At 43.1% G+C, this 15,446-nt stretch overlaps 1 long non-coding RNA gene across 1 annotated transcript; it reads right to left on the bottom strand.

The window, feature by feature from the left end:
• Nucleotides 1-4,379: 4,379 nt before the first annotated feature.
• Nucleotides 4,380-11,579, bottom strand: LOC126988489 (uncharacterized). Its single transcript, XR_007742336.1, has 3 exons — nucleotides 11,508-11,579; nucleotides 10,761-10,847; nucleotides 4,380-4,657 (listed from the first exon to the last, which is right to left on the bottom strand). It is a non-coding gene; the product is annotated as an uncharacterized LOC126988489 (long non-coding RNA).
• Between the last annotated feature and the right edge of the window lie 3,867 nt (nucleotides 11,580-15,446).

The following is a 15,446-nucleotide window of genomic DNA, read 5'->3' as shown; positions in this document are numbered from 1 at the left end:
CTCTCCGTCTATCTGTATGTCTGTCTGTCTTTCTTCCTCTCACCTCCACTGCGTCTTGAAATATGTACGAGTATCCGCTAAAAGAAAACGCTGGCCATGACGCAAGAGAAAACGAGGACGCAGAGCATTGAAAGAAAACGTACCGGGGTTGGCTCGGCAAACACTAGGGAGACAAAGGGGGTCGGGGCGGCTATCAATTTGAGGCCACTTGAGTTAATGAACAAATTATTTTTTCTGTTGACGTAGCCATCACCGTTACACGCCATTACCACCACCCGTTCTCTCTTACCTCTCCGTCCCTCCCTCCCTCCCTCCCTCCATTTTCTCTTAGCTAGTAATTCTCTCTCCCCTCCCTCCTTTACTTTTTTTTCTAACTTTTACCTCTCCGTTTTATTTCTCTCTCCCTCCCTTAAGTCTTCATCCTGTACATTCTCCCTTTGCCCTCCCTTTCTTTTCTCTTACCTACCTGTACGTCATTCTCTCCTCCTTTCTTTATCTTCTCTAATCTTGACCTTCCATTTTGACTTCTTTCTCCCTCCCTTATGTCTTCTTCCTTTATATTCTCCCTTCGCTTTCCTAGTCTCTTACCTCCCTCCCTCCCTCTCGTCCTCTCTCTTCGCCCTTCTCTACCTTTCTCTAACTTTTATCTTCTCTTTTTACTTTTCCCTCCCTTCCTGATGTCTTCTTCCTCCGTATTCTCTCTCCCTTCCTCTCTCTCCCTCTCCCTCCTCTTTTCTCTTAGTAACCGTTGCATCTCTCTCCCCTCTACAACCCTATCTAACCTGTATCTTCCATTTTTACTTCTCTTTTCCTCCCTCCTGTTGTCGCTCTCAATATTCTCACTTCGCTTTCCTACACCCTTTTACCTTTCCTTCCTTCCTTCCCTCTCTCCTTTTCTTGCCAACCTTTGCTTTTCTCTCCACTTTACCTCCCTCCGACCTTTGCCTTCCCATTTTCTTCTCTCCTTCTCCCTTGTCTTCCCCTCTAAATTCTACCTTGGCCATTGTACCTTCTCTCTTCCTTACCTCATCCCTCTTTGTGCGTCTTCCCCTCTCCCTCTTCGTCCATTCTTTATCACTCACCCATAACCATCATCACCCGATCCTCCCGACTCCTCCCTCCGCCCTCATATCTCCCTGTTCTTTTATCTCAGCCCTGTTCTTTGTTTTCTTGCTTTCCTATGCTGCTCTTGTTTCTCCTCCCTTCTTTACCTCCCTCCAATACACACTTCAGCTCGTATCTCTCTCCCTTCCTTTCTCCCTCCCTTTCTTTTTTATGCCCTCCCTCTACCCTCCCTCCTTATTCCTTATTCATACCTCCCTTATCCTTCTCCCCTCTTTTCTTAACCTTCCCTCCTCTTCCCTCCCTCCCCTACGTCATATACTTCCTCTTTTTACCTCTCTCTCTCTCTCTCTCTCTCTCTCTCTCTCTCTCTCTCTCTCTCTCTCTCTCTCTCTCTCTCTCTCTCTCTCTCTCTCTCTCTCTCTCTCTCTCTCTCTCTCTCTCTCTCTCTCTCTCTCCCTCCATTCTTACCCTTTTTTTTCTCCCACTCTGAGCTCTTTCACTTGCACTTCACCTCGCCACTCGTGCTTTCCACAGCCTCTATTTTGAGTTTTTTTTTTTCTCACCAAAACCACCACTACCACCACCACCGCCGCTACCACCACCACATTAACTATGCCCACCACCATTGTTTTGCATGATTTGGGTGTGATTGTTAGAAGTGAGGGATAATATTCGTTGTCTGTGGGGAAGATTAAAATTGAGGTATATGAATTATGGTCATTCTTTCACATAATCCAACCCTAAACGTGCCGTGGTTTGTTTGTTGTTGTTATTGCTGTTATTGTTGTTGGTGTTATCATCATCATCATCTATTGTTTTCAGGCATCAGAAACGCTTAACCTTGTCTCATACATATCTGAAAACTTGCCTTAGTTTGCGTTGCGGCCAGAGTAAGAAAAGTCGTTTAGTCCTCAATGCATTGCGTTAAGAGTCGACAGCCGCATCGTGTCCATGATTTACTCGCCGCCATAATTCACGAGCCTTGGGGAGGTCATGTGTCTTCCTTCAGCTGGCCAAGTCGCCGCCTCACCTGCCCCACCCTTTGGCCCCCGACTCCGTGCGTTAGTATTTCATTAGGTTACACTGTGGAGTTCTGAAGAGAGATAAATTAACACACACACACACACACACACACACACACACACACACACACACACACACACACACACACACACACACACACACACGCACGCACACGCACACGCACACACACACACACACACACTGGCCAGATAGAAAAGAAACACATAGCTAAAATCCACCTTCCCCACCGGAGCCTGCAGATGAACAGTCAGTATTGCAGAGAACTGGCGTGGTAACATTTGACGACCCAGCATCACCTGTCACACTTTTTCACGGTGAGCGGATATGATTCTTTGTGATCCGGAACACGCTGAAGCTTAATGAATAGTATCAATATTTTGAAAGGCACGTAATGGGAACAGCCGGGTTGAGCGGCGTATGCACTGCTCATAACTGCCTGATGGTGTTCATTCTTCACGGGTTGCTGACCCTGACACCCCTCGTCCTCCTCCTTCTTCCCCCTCGCTCCTGTTCTCTGCCTAAAAATATCCCCTGGTGTTAAATTTTTGTTTCCAGAGTCCAGGAGTAAGGGCAGTGATAAAAGGCTAAAAAGTAAATTTAAAATTCGAAAGGTTACTGACATGATCCGCTTCCTCACTCCCTCCCCCCTCCCACACACTTGACGTGTTCCAGAATGCTGTATTACAAGCTTTTCTCTACTAAATGATATCAGTTATTACCAACTCAAAAACCAACAGAAGCTTGTGAACAACCCTTTGCCTTCAATAAGTTCTACTTCCATTAACTATAAACTGGCCTACTAGAACAATAGTATTATTAACAATGAATGAAAGTGGATCGAGTTTTTTTTTACATTAAAGGAAACAGCTCAAGAGTAAAAAAAATAAAAAAATAATGAGAAAAATGCCCGCAAATCATTGCTCCTATAAAAAAAAGAATAGTTAAAAGGAGTGACCAAAAGAGAGGTCAATTTCTGGAGGAGAGGCGTCTTGAGGAAGATTGTTTCAGAGTTTACCAGCGTGAGAGATGAAAGAGTTAAGATACTGGTTAACTCTTGCATAGGGATTTGGACAGTATAGGAATGAGCTTGAGTAGAAAGTCGTGTGCAGCGGGGCCGCGGGAAGGGTAAAGGCATGCAGTTAGCAAGTTCAGAAGAGCAGTCAGCGTGAAAATATCGATAGAAGATAGAGAGGCAACATGGCGGTAGAATTTAAGAGTTAGGTGACTGTCAGTAAGAGTAGAGGAGTTGATGAGAGGAAGAACCTTAGGCTCTACCCTGTCCAAGAAGGCTGTGTGTGTGGAGGCCCCCCCCCCACACACACACACACGTGAAATGCATACTCCATACGAGGGCGGACAAGGCCCTTGTATATGGAGTGCGGAGGAATATAACTGGCGGAGACGAAACAGAACACCCAACCTCGAGGAAGCTGATTTAGTGAGAGAAGAGATGTGAAGTTTCCAGTTAGAAAAAGGTATAGGAAAAGGCAGGTTGACGGTTTGACAGACACGTTGAAAGACTACAAGTAAGAGACTAGGTAAAGGCAAATAGATCATGATATGTGTGTATATGACAAATTGTTCTGATAGATAAACATTAACTCTCCCTTACCAAGTCACTGGAGGTCAGTTCCATTAGTATCAGTATGCCTGACCCCGATCCCCTACAACTTTTTATGAACTATTTTTGGGGGTAAATGGCAACACGTATATTAATTCCCTATTTTATTAATACGATAGTGCAAGTATGCCGAGATGATATGTAATTGGAATTGAAATGTGTGGAATTTATTGAAGTGAAAAAACAGTTCAGAGGCTGCGGTTGCTTTTTGAGTCGATGATAACTTCGATTTCATAGTAAGGGAGAGCTTGGAATGTAGCCAATGAATGAAAAAATGCAGTTCTATACAATGCTATATAATACAACAACATTTTCACGCATTCATGTATACATGATTTGCTCTCTCTCTCTCTTTCTCACACACACACACACACACACACACACACACACACACACACACACACACACACCACTCTTCCCCTTAAAGCCACTTACTAGAAATCGAAGCATGTAGCTGAACAACAAACGAACTGACCGGAAAGAAAAGAAGCACGTTCGGAATCCATGCTAATCACCCTCCACAATTAGCCCGGCACACGAAAACAAAACAATCACCGGAAAAAAAAGTCATAGAAAAAGTTACAATGTTGGATGGGAAACAAACTCAGGAAAAAAAAGTCACATTTTAATTAATCACGATAAACAAAAAGGAATACAACAAACACTTCTTACTTTTTAGAATACAGACGACGTTCCACGCTGACAAGTGCATTTATGTGATTATGGTACACTCAGACTTAATGGAATTGGACTCATAAGACTACAATCATCATTATTCTAGTTTCTGGCTCCTATCGCTGACCCTTTGTACCCGAGTCGTCGGATCTAAAACTCCAGCGTGGAGTTCCCCGGCCCCTCCATCCCGCACGCCTCATTGACGCGGAATTGAAGGAGAATGATGAGATACGTCGCCATGAAACTGAAGATCTGGAAGTGAGGGAGAAAAAGGGAGATACATAATTTATGTAAACCATGGGACCAGTTACGAGGTGGAGGTCATGATGGAAAAGGAAAAGAGACAAAAAAACTTATGTCTGTGAAGTGTTCTAATGATGTGTAAAGTTTTTCTTTCTTACAGTAACGAATGCAACTCAAGGACGAAAAAAAAAAATAAGACTCGTTAAGCGCTGCTCCTGTAAACGAGGATACATTGAGTGGACTTATGAGAAGGTAAATCTCGGATTGAGAGGTGTCTTAATACTCGTCTCTTGAAACATTTCAAGTCTTAGGCAGGATGAAATACAGACGAAGGAAGGCTGTTCCGTAGTTTACCATTGACAGATATGAAAGAAGGGAGATGCTGGCTAGCTCTTGTATAAAGGACTTGGATAGTTTAGGGTCGAGCGATAGTAGAAAGGCTTGTACAGCGTGGCCGCGGAAAGGGGGAGGTTTTGTTGTTTTGTTGGTTATTATTATTATTATCATTATTATTTTTTCTATAATTATCTGCTACAGTACTACTTATTTATTTATTTATTTTAAGTTTGGCCTATGGAGCCGGTAGACTTTCTCGGTGGGGCATGATGGTCGGCCCCTTTATGGCGCAGGCAAGTGTTTATAGTGGCGCCATCTTGCTTGGCTCATGCTGTCCTCCGGAGCTCATCTTTGATCCTCTTTTATGAGAGAATCTAGAGTCCGGGTTGATAGATGGCTTTCAGGGCAGCATGTGGGTAGTCTTAGGCCACTCGGCAACGACTAAAAAATTGCCAGCCTGTTTGTTGGGGCGGGCGGGACGCGAACCTGCGTCTTCTTGAACACTGACCGACTGACACTGAAAACTGCACGCTGACCACTCAGCCACCGCTTCCCCCACTACTATTACTATTAATGCTACTACTTTATTCGTGTTGCAAATAAAAAAAGATGGAGAATATTAGTAACAAAAAGAGATGTGCAACAATTAAATGTTTTATTTTGTTACTTGATCATTTCAGTTAGACCTTGTGTATTTGAATTATGTCTTTTTCTTATTCCCTTTATCCTTATTTTTTTTAGTTTTGAGAATCGGAGTAACAGACATTGTAACTTGGAGTATAATATGTCCTCTTCCGGCCTTACCTAATGCAGTTTAATAATAGCTAATGATAATAATAATAATAATAATAATAATAATAATAATAATAATAATAATAATAGTAGTAGTAGTAAAAATAAAGGAACGTTAGTTGTCATAATTGACTTTCAAGAAACACTGAACGTAATCGACTAAGAAAGAGGATTGCGTCAGATTGTGAGTCTGAAAGGGAGGCAAGCGAGATGAAGCGGACGTGCAGGGAAATCAGCGTCCAGCCAGCACCGAGCAGTGGCCAGGCCTGGAGGAGCGAGGGACACGTAATAGGCTTTTATCTAAGAGCCTTACGTTAGCCTGGCCCGGAAGAGAGAGTTTATTGGCAGCGCAACAAGTCCTGATGGAGGATTAACCGTGAAGCGTTAACTAAGAAAATGCTGTGGCAGGCGGATGTATTCAGCGCTGTGAATGCATGTATGTTTGTATTCATGTATGTATCTGTGTATCTGTTGCTGCTCAGAAAATGCATCTGTGCAACCTCATACCTAGCTGTTGGCGTGGCCGGACAGATGACCGAGGGACATTTCACCGACGGACATTTCACCGACGGACATTTGGCCGAACTGACATTTGGCCGACAGACATTTGGCCGAACGGACATATGGCCGAACGGACACTTGGCCGACAGACATTTGGCTGAAGAGAATTGGATAAAAATTGTACGTGACAAAAGTTTAAATGATATCAGTTGTAAGGAAATTTGTTAAAAAATATGTATTTTAAAATTTAAAGGTCGTACATATTTAAAGGTAAAGGTAAAGTTGGGGGCATACGCTGTAGCAGCGCGTGGCCTCAGTGCTCATCTCCGTAACATTGGCCCTTGAGCCTGTGGTGGGAGGGAGCCCATTACCCCGGGACACAGGGCCAGTGTGACATCCGGATTACCACAGTTTACCTTCCCCAGGTTTCCCCAGGAACGCATTTATCGACCAGCCCAAGAGGGAGGATAAACTGCTGAGTGAGCTGCATGCCGACTGCCCGGACCGGGATTCGAACCCGTGCCCACGGAGTAGAAGCCAGGCACGCTGAACACTAGACCACGGAGACGTATTTAAAGATTGTGGGCAATTGCCGTTAAGAAATTAATTCTCTGATACTCATTATACTTCTCGGTGATAGACTTCAGTCTTGTGTTTAATAACTGGTGCTTCTTCTTTGGTTTTCTTAACTCTACTCCTGATACTTCCTGTTCAGTTGTTAACTCCCAATCCGACTGCTCTTTTCTTAGCTTTGAAACTAGACGGCAAAGAGTGGGGTGGGTGATTGCAATTCACTGCTCAAACGCCCTGTGCCATACTTATAGAGAGTTTGTTGTCCATGGAATGCCTTTTGTGGTTCTCTCTGTTGTGTTCCACACACTGAGTTCAAACGCTGGTCTTCGTCGTCATCCACGTTGTATAACACTAATCCATGTCGCTTCAAAGTAGCCAAGAAAGTCAGAGAGAAAAAAAAAGCTTATTCATAAGTTTCATCATCTAGAGATGAGACAAAATCATCGAAGCTTTCAACAACATCACTAACTGACACAAATGCTAAACCTTAAACAGATTTGAGTCAGTGCATTTTAGGGGTCATTACACCAAGCCTGTTGTCCAAATTTTTGTATTTTTCTCCACAAACACTGCCCAAAATGAAGAAAGCATCCATAAATGTTTGTGTTTGGGAAACATACAGAAATGATATTTAGAGCCACCTTTTCACAATCAATGGTGACTGACACAGGATCAAGACCTGATCTTACTTGTTTCAGGGTGTTAAAAATCAAGTCATAAGTTGCTTGTTTTTTGTTCTTGGCGATGCAGTACACTCAGGCAATAGTATGGCTCTCATCTAGCATAACATATAATATTGTATACAGTTGAAAACCTAGTGGCGCTGAATCAAGAGATGTATTAAAAGAAACAAAAATAATTCCATTTCTCTTCGGCCAAATGTCTGTCGGCCAAATGTCAGTTCGGCCAAATGTCCGTTCGGCCAAATGTCAGTCGGCCAAATATCAGTTCGGTCAAATGTGCGTCGGTGAAATGTCCGTCGGCCAAATGTCCGTCGGTGAGATGTCCGGGAACCGCTGTTGGACGGGCGAGTTTGGCCATTCCTGTAATGCGTCCTAAGTACACGAGCTGAGCAACAACAAAGGAAGATTTATCAAGATTAATGACAAGTCCTGCAGAGTAGACAGCATCTAACGGGTCCAAATGCTCCGGCCCGACCAGCAGCCTGAGTAAATGCATTATATCATCGCGCCTCCGACCAATCAGGAGGGCGAGGATGTTTTCGTCAGTCGGTGTATCTGTGTGCCTGACAACTACTACTACTACTACTACTACTACTACTGTACTTGTACGCTGTATGTATGCTGGCTAGCGTAAAATTAATAAGCGTGAGAACAAGAGTTGGTCGGCTATGGATGATGCCGAGAAAATGTAATGTGGCGAGCATAAATAGTTGACATCACTTATGCATGTATGTATGTATGTATGTATGTATGTATGCTGAGAGTGTATAAAATTAATAGGCGCGAGAATGCAAGAGTTAGTCAGAGAGGGATGGCGCAGAGGAAATTAATATGTAAAGCCTTGGGTGCGTGCGACACTGTTGGAAATTTATGTATCCTAAAATATGCAAGCGGTAGAATTCACGACATTTTCTTTTTGTAAAAGAGTGATGTAGAGAATGATTGAAAACACACACACACACACACACACACACACACACACACACACACACACACACACACATGAAACAAAGAAATACAATCTGTTCCATAGAAAATAGTGGTTCCAAGTTAGTACATTCGATTACAACAGACGGGGAGGAAAATATATCCTTTGAATTTAATCTACCTTATAGGAAGTGAACGACTGGCCACGCCCCGGAATAAATAAATGACGGGAAGGGAACACTGAATTCTGAATTACCCGCTTATTGAACAAAACAAATTTCCTTTAGATGTAACATTCTCTCTCTCTCTCTCTCTCTCTCATAAGAACATACGAACATAAGAACATAGGAGTCTGCAAGAGGCCGGTAGGCCTGTACGAGGCAGCTCCTCTGAACCTAAGCTCCCGTGTAGCTCCCGTGTATCTAACCCCACCTAATATCGCTGTCCATGAATTTATCTAATCTATTTTTGAATGTGACAATTGTATTGGCACTCACCACATGACTGCTAAGCCTATTCCACTCATCCACCACCCTGTTTGTAAACCAGTTTTTGCCTATGTCCCTGTTGAATCTGAATTTATCCGGTTTAAACCCATTACTTCGTGTCTTACCTGGTTATCTTACCAGAAAAACCTTATGAATGTCTCCCTTATTAAAGCCCTTCATCCATTTATAAACCTCGATCATGTCTCCACGCACCCTTCGCCTTTCTAGAGAATGCAAGTTTAACTGTTTGAGTCTTTCCTCGTATGGCAAGTTTCTCAACCCCTGAATCATCTTAGTCATCCTCCTCTGCACCGATTCTAACATTTTGATATCCATTCTATAGTAAGGTGACCAGAACTGAACCGCATAGTCAAGATGAGGTCTAACTAATGCTAAATATAGTTTGAGGAAGACTTCGGCGCTTCTGTTGCTTACTCTCCTTGAAATAAATCCCAGTACCCTATTTGCTCGATTTCTAGCTTGAATGCATTGTGCCCTTGGACGGAGATCAAAGCTCACTAAGACCCCTAAATCCCTCTCGCACCCAGGCCTGCTTATGAGAGTGTCATTTAAGCAATAGTTATGTGAGGGGTTGTTCCTACCTACACTCAGAATACTGCACTTCCCTACATTGAACTCCATCTGCCATTTATCTTCCCAGTCATACAAACTGTTTAGTTCACCCTGGAGAATATTAGCGTCCTGATCCGACTCAATTACTCTACCGATCTTGGTATCATCTGCAAACTTACTGACATCACTACTAATTCCTGTATCTAAGTCATTGATATAAATAATAAACAAAAGTGGACCTAATACCGAACCTTGTGGGACCCCACTCGTAACACATCCCCAGTCAGATCTTTTACCATTGATTTGCACTCTTTGCTTCCTATTGCTAAGCCACGCCTTGACTAAGTTCAAAACCTTACCCTTTACTCCGTGAGCCTGTAATTTAAGCAACAGTCGTTGGTGAGGAACTTTGTCAAACGCTTTACTAAAATCAAGATAGATTACATCATAATTTTCATCTCTGTCTACCGCCTCAAATACTTTATTGTAGAAGAAGAGATTGGTGAGGCATGACCTACCTTTGGTGAACCCATGCTGCGAGTCGTGAATTAAGCTATGTTTCTCTAGATGCTCCCGAATGTTCCTGGCTATTATGGACTCCAGCATCTTGCCTATAACCGATGTTAAGCTAATTGGGCGATAGTTTGAAGCAACTGACCTGTCCCCCTTTTTGAAAATCGGCGTTACATTAGCTACTTTCCATAGGCTCGGCACATAGCCAGTATTTACCGACATCTTAAAGATGTCGGTTAGTGGGTCACTGAGTACATCACCTAATTCATTTAATACCTTCGGAAATATCCCGTCAGGACCTGGCGACTTTTTCTTCTTAAGCTTATCAATCTCATCCTGAACTACTTGCCTGGTAATGATTATATCCCTCAATTTATCGCCATCCCCGCCCTCGTACACCTGCACCCTTTCCAGAATAGTCGTTCGATCCTCCTGTGTGAATACTGAAAGGAAGTAGTCGTTCAACAATGTGCTCATATTTTCGTAATTTTCTACTAGCTCCCCTGTGTTTGTTTTCAGCGGTCCAATTTTCTCCCGTGTTTTTGTTCTATACATCTGAAAGAAGCCCTTAGGATTACTTTTCGCCTCATTTGCTACTTTGATCTCATAGTCCCTTTTTGCTATCCTGGTGTTTTTCTTAAATAATCTAGATAGTTCTCTCTCTCTCTCTCTCTCTCTCTCTCTCTCTCTCTCTCTCTCTCTCTCTCTCTCTCTCTCAAAACTTACGTCCAAGATGCGTGCTCGACCCAGCGTGAACATCCGACACAGTTCGAAACCCGGCGACTCATCCATCACCTCAAGCACTTCCCTCAGCTGTGGAAGAAGAGGAAGAGGAGGAGGAGGAGAAACAAGAATAGAAGAAAAGGAAAAAAAAAGTAATAAAAAAAGACAAAGAAAGAGGAGGAGGAAGAAGAGGAGGAGAATCGGAGTAGCAGGTGAAAGAGGAGACAGTAAAATGGTAGAAGTGAGAGTAATAAGAATAATACGATATACGAGTAGAAAAAAATATATATCGTGGAGAATGTTAAGTACGAAAAGAAAGAGGACAGCGCGTAGGTGGTGCGAGAAACGGAGCAGCAAACAAAAAGAGAAACACCGAGAGGAAGAAAAAAGAGAAAGAAACGAGGATAGAACATATAGGGAGAAGGAATATTGGAGATGAATGGTAAAAATAGAATAGAGAGATAAAAGAAACGAGTAAGAGTGGGAGCGATAGAAGAAAGATGAGGAGAGGAAAGGTTAGGTCAGGTAGAGTTAGATTGCGTTAGATGGTTTAGGTTAGATTAGATTGTTAGGTAATGATAGGTAAGGTTTTGTTTGATTACGTTATTTTAGGTTAGAAAAAGGTCAAAGCAAATTAGTTCACAGTAGGAAAACACGAAAATATATCAACTGTAAGACTCACTCTCTCTCTCTCTCTCTCTCTCTCTCTCTCTCTCTCTCTCTCTCTCTCTCTCTCTCTCTCTCTCACACCTCGTCCTTTAACTTGGCATCGTCCTCTTGGTGAAGCAATGATCTCACGAAGAGCTTCAGTTCGTCTTCCTGTAAATTATAATGACGAATTTTTTTATTAGTATTTTCATTTTACAACAGCAACATCTATACTACTACTACTACTACTACTACTACTACTACTACTACTACTACTACTACTACTGTTATCGTGTGCGTGTGTGTGTGTGTGTGTGTGTGTGTGTGTGTCCTACATCCTCCCCGTCGGTCCCTCAGCGTGTTCGTGCGTCAGTCCGCCTCGTGATGGACGCTGGAGCCCCGACCTCATCTCTTCCTGGCGGGGACGGCGAGCATTAAAGGAATTGTAATCATCATTATAGTATACCTTTCGTCTCGTCTTTTCTTCACAGTACTCTCGGTTTCTCGGTTCTCTCGGTTTCTTTGTTTGTAGATTTCTTTTGTGCCCCTTGAGTACTCGTTTTTTTTATATTATCTTTTTTGTACCACGTTTTTTTTTATACTCGTATTTTCTTTATCCACAGAGTAATATATACATTTTTAATACTCATTTTATGAATAATGTACCTTTCCAGTGTTTGTTTCGCTCTCACTCTGTATTCCTTCCTAACATACTCGTCTGCCTCATAGTATTTTTTCTTCCCACAGTTACTATAGTCCATTCACCTAAGCCGGATCCCTGCTCCTGGCCTAGTAGGTGAGGACGTTGCTGACTGGCAGCTGGCGGGCGGGGCGTTTGACGTTTCTGTTGCCCAACACGCTCGCTGGTACACGGGTATACAGAAATCATTCATATATCTTATAGTATTTCCATTCGAAACTGGCCGATGGGGTGTAGGCCTGTGCGGGTCAGTCCCGCCCCACATCTCTGCTACACACCCCCAAGACTTCTCACTTCCTCTCATATGTCAGCTATTTATTACCTTTAAATGAATTTAATTAAATAATTTAATAAACTAATAAGGTCATATAGTGTTAAGATTGTTTAGGTTTTAGGATAATAACAAAGATTTTGTATAAATACCACGACACCTGACAACGTTGGAATACAACGCTCTCAAGTGTCGTGGTATTTATACAAAATCTTTAATATTATTCTAAAACAAAACAATCTTAACACTAAATGACCTTATTAGATTATCCAATTATTTAATTAAATTCATTTAAAGGTAGTAAATAGCTGACGTATGAGAGGAAGCGAGAAGTCTTGAGAATGTGTAGCAGAGATGTGGGGCGGGGCTGACCCGCATAGGCCTACACCCCACCGGCCAGTTTCAAATGGAAATACTATAACTTGTCTCATCTGTTGCCAAAGCTAAGCAATTTTTTTTACCTCACTGGACTGAATAGTGACTGTACAGTTATAAAATGATTTTCTAAACGATAGAGTAAAGAAAAGTAGTTATTGTGAGTATAAGCTAGAGATTTACATCATATGTTTATACCACATTTTATTTATTATCGATTATTGCAGCAAATCTGGACTCAGTTTTAGAATAAAACGTATGTTCTAAATCCGATGGTACTCCCAGATTTTAGATAAATTGCTATATAAGAAGAGACAAGGAAGAATTTGTAAAAGTGGTATAAAGATTGAATGTTACTCATTGACTTCTAATCACCGTAATTAATTTATGACTTTATTTTTATTAATTACTTTTACCCTGTCGAGTTTTGGAAATCTCGTTAAAGTTGTACAGTCACTGCTCCACCTAATGATGATAAAAGATTGCCTATCTTATGCTATCTTGTGTAGCTCGTGTAAGCTAAAAAATGTTAATATTTTCTCAGCCTATGCGAGTGTGCTGTGCGACGGGAACGTCAGACACCCCGATCTCAACAGCCAATGAGCAGCGTCCTTACTTACTCTCCTAGGTATCCAGCCACTGTTTGGAGGGATCCAGAATTGACTACAGTTACGATTTGAAGCGCTTATTTCATAATAATTTATGTTCTTGTTTGTCATGTCACGCCTAATGTTTCTTTAAGAACACAAGAACCTAGGAGTCTGCAAGAGGCCGGTAGGCCTGTACGAGGCAGCTCCTTTGAACCTAAGCTCCCGTGTATCTAACCCCACCTAATATCGCTGTCCATGAATTTATCTAATCTATTTTTGAATGTGACAATTGTATTGGAACTCACCACGTGACTGCTCTTATCTCAAATTGTATTGCTTTCTACTCTATCCCTAGTATTCCTCTATTCCTCTGGTCTGGTTCTCATAGACATGCACGACGCAGACAATAATTCTGTATGAGTTCTGAGTAGTGGTGAGCTGAAAAATAGGAGACGAAATTTATATTTCAATTCTTGAATGCTCATTTGTGTTATTATTGATTTTCAGAGGTTTAAATCAAGCGAATTCCTGTTTTTTTTAAATAAGCGCATCTCGAGTTAGTGTGCACCCTAATAAACTAATAAGTTTCAGCATGTTTAGAAGATATCACGTGAGATGTATCTTTGAGAGTTTAATAACTTGAACTTGAAACCAGTCTGAATCACTTGCCACTACTACCAATACACGGACCGACCTAGCGCGGCTGGCTTCCTCACCTGAGTTTGTAGGAGGACAGGGAGGTTGGAGAGCAGGAGTTGGGGCACGAGGGCCATTGTGAAGTAGGAGATGGACATGAGGAGCATCGGGGGGGTCATGGAGTCCTTATAGGAGAGGAAGAAGCAGGAGAGGATGCTGTACACGACGGAGATAAGCATGATGAGCGTGACGGGCGGGCCCAGTAAGCGTTTCCAGGAGCGTTGGAGGGCGTGAAGCTGCTCCAGGATCGCTCTGATGTTCTTCGTGATCTTTCCCAAGTCCTCACCGAACTTAGTAACGTTATATTTTGTCTGTAAGTCCGTGCTAGAGCCGAGGTCATTTTTGGGAACCTTGGCTTTGGTTTCCCCGAGGCAGTGTTTGTTGTAAGATATCGCTGGTAAGGCGGCCTCCTCTTCCCTCTTCCTCGTCCAGGCTTCCTTCAGCTGCTCCCTCACAGTCTCCAACGCCCCGCACTGGATTTGTATGACCGTGTAGAGGAAAGTGATGACAAATGCATTGACCAAGATGTAAATTATCGTCTCCACGTACTGCGTGAACAAAAAGAAGACTCCCTCTTCAAAAGTACGTCTTTCGTGAGTGTGAATAACGTAGGTGGTGAGGACAAAACTGCTGCTAATGATGAACAGGACGCCGCTCACCGCCACCGACACGTCCGAGAAGAGGTTGCCGGAGTGTTCACGAGAGGCGGGCAGGAGGTCGAGGCACTGGCCGGCCGTGAGGAGCGCCAATGAACTCGTGGACAGCAGGTGGGCCTCCATCGCCACGATAGTCAGACTTGTGATGGTTTCCCGCACCTTGTTGGCCACACTGAGCGTTTTCTGCTGCTGAAAATTGTTGTTAATGCGTGGGATTTCAATGACGGCAGCAATCACGTGGCAGAGCATCACCAGCACCACACATCCTACCCACACCCGCCACCCAACACTTGCCTGGTAGTGCTTTGAGCGGCTCTTTGATTTCTCTCGGATAGGCTTTGCGACATCATTCAGAAAATACACTTTGGACTCCGTAAAAGATTTCATTTTCACAACCTTGCTCTCCTTCTTTCGCCTGTATGGAAAGCCGCCCAGGAGGCTCAGCAAGTAGAGCGATAACTGTAAACGCCTTTCTTTCCTCATGGTGTCCCAGAGCGTAGTTTAGAAGCACGGCCGATGGTTCTTGTGTCGGGTGCTCTACCACAACGCCTCTCACCTGTACCACGCCTCTCCACAGCCTGGCCAAGAGTCAACACATGGCGTCTATCACCTAATGGATGTAGCTCGCAGCGGTGGAGGAGGAAATCAATAACCTCACGTGAAGGTCATAGAGTAGCGATGGAGGGGCGGTGTGAATAGGCCATTATTATTGATTTGGATGATGTGGTGAAGGAGACAGTCATAGAGGAGAAC

Source organism: Eriocheir sinensis, chromosome 1, assembly GCF_024679095.1.
Source record: "Eriocheir sinensis breed Jianghai 21 chromosome 1, ASM2467909v1, whole genome shotgun sequence".
Classification (NCBI taxonomy): domain Eukaryota; kingdom Metazoa; phylum Arthropoda; class Malacostraca; order Decapoda; family Varunidae; genus Eriocheir; species Eriocheir sinensis.
This window is presented reverse-complemented; position numbering and strand designations above follow the sequence as displayed.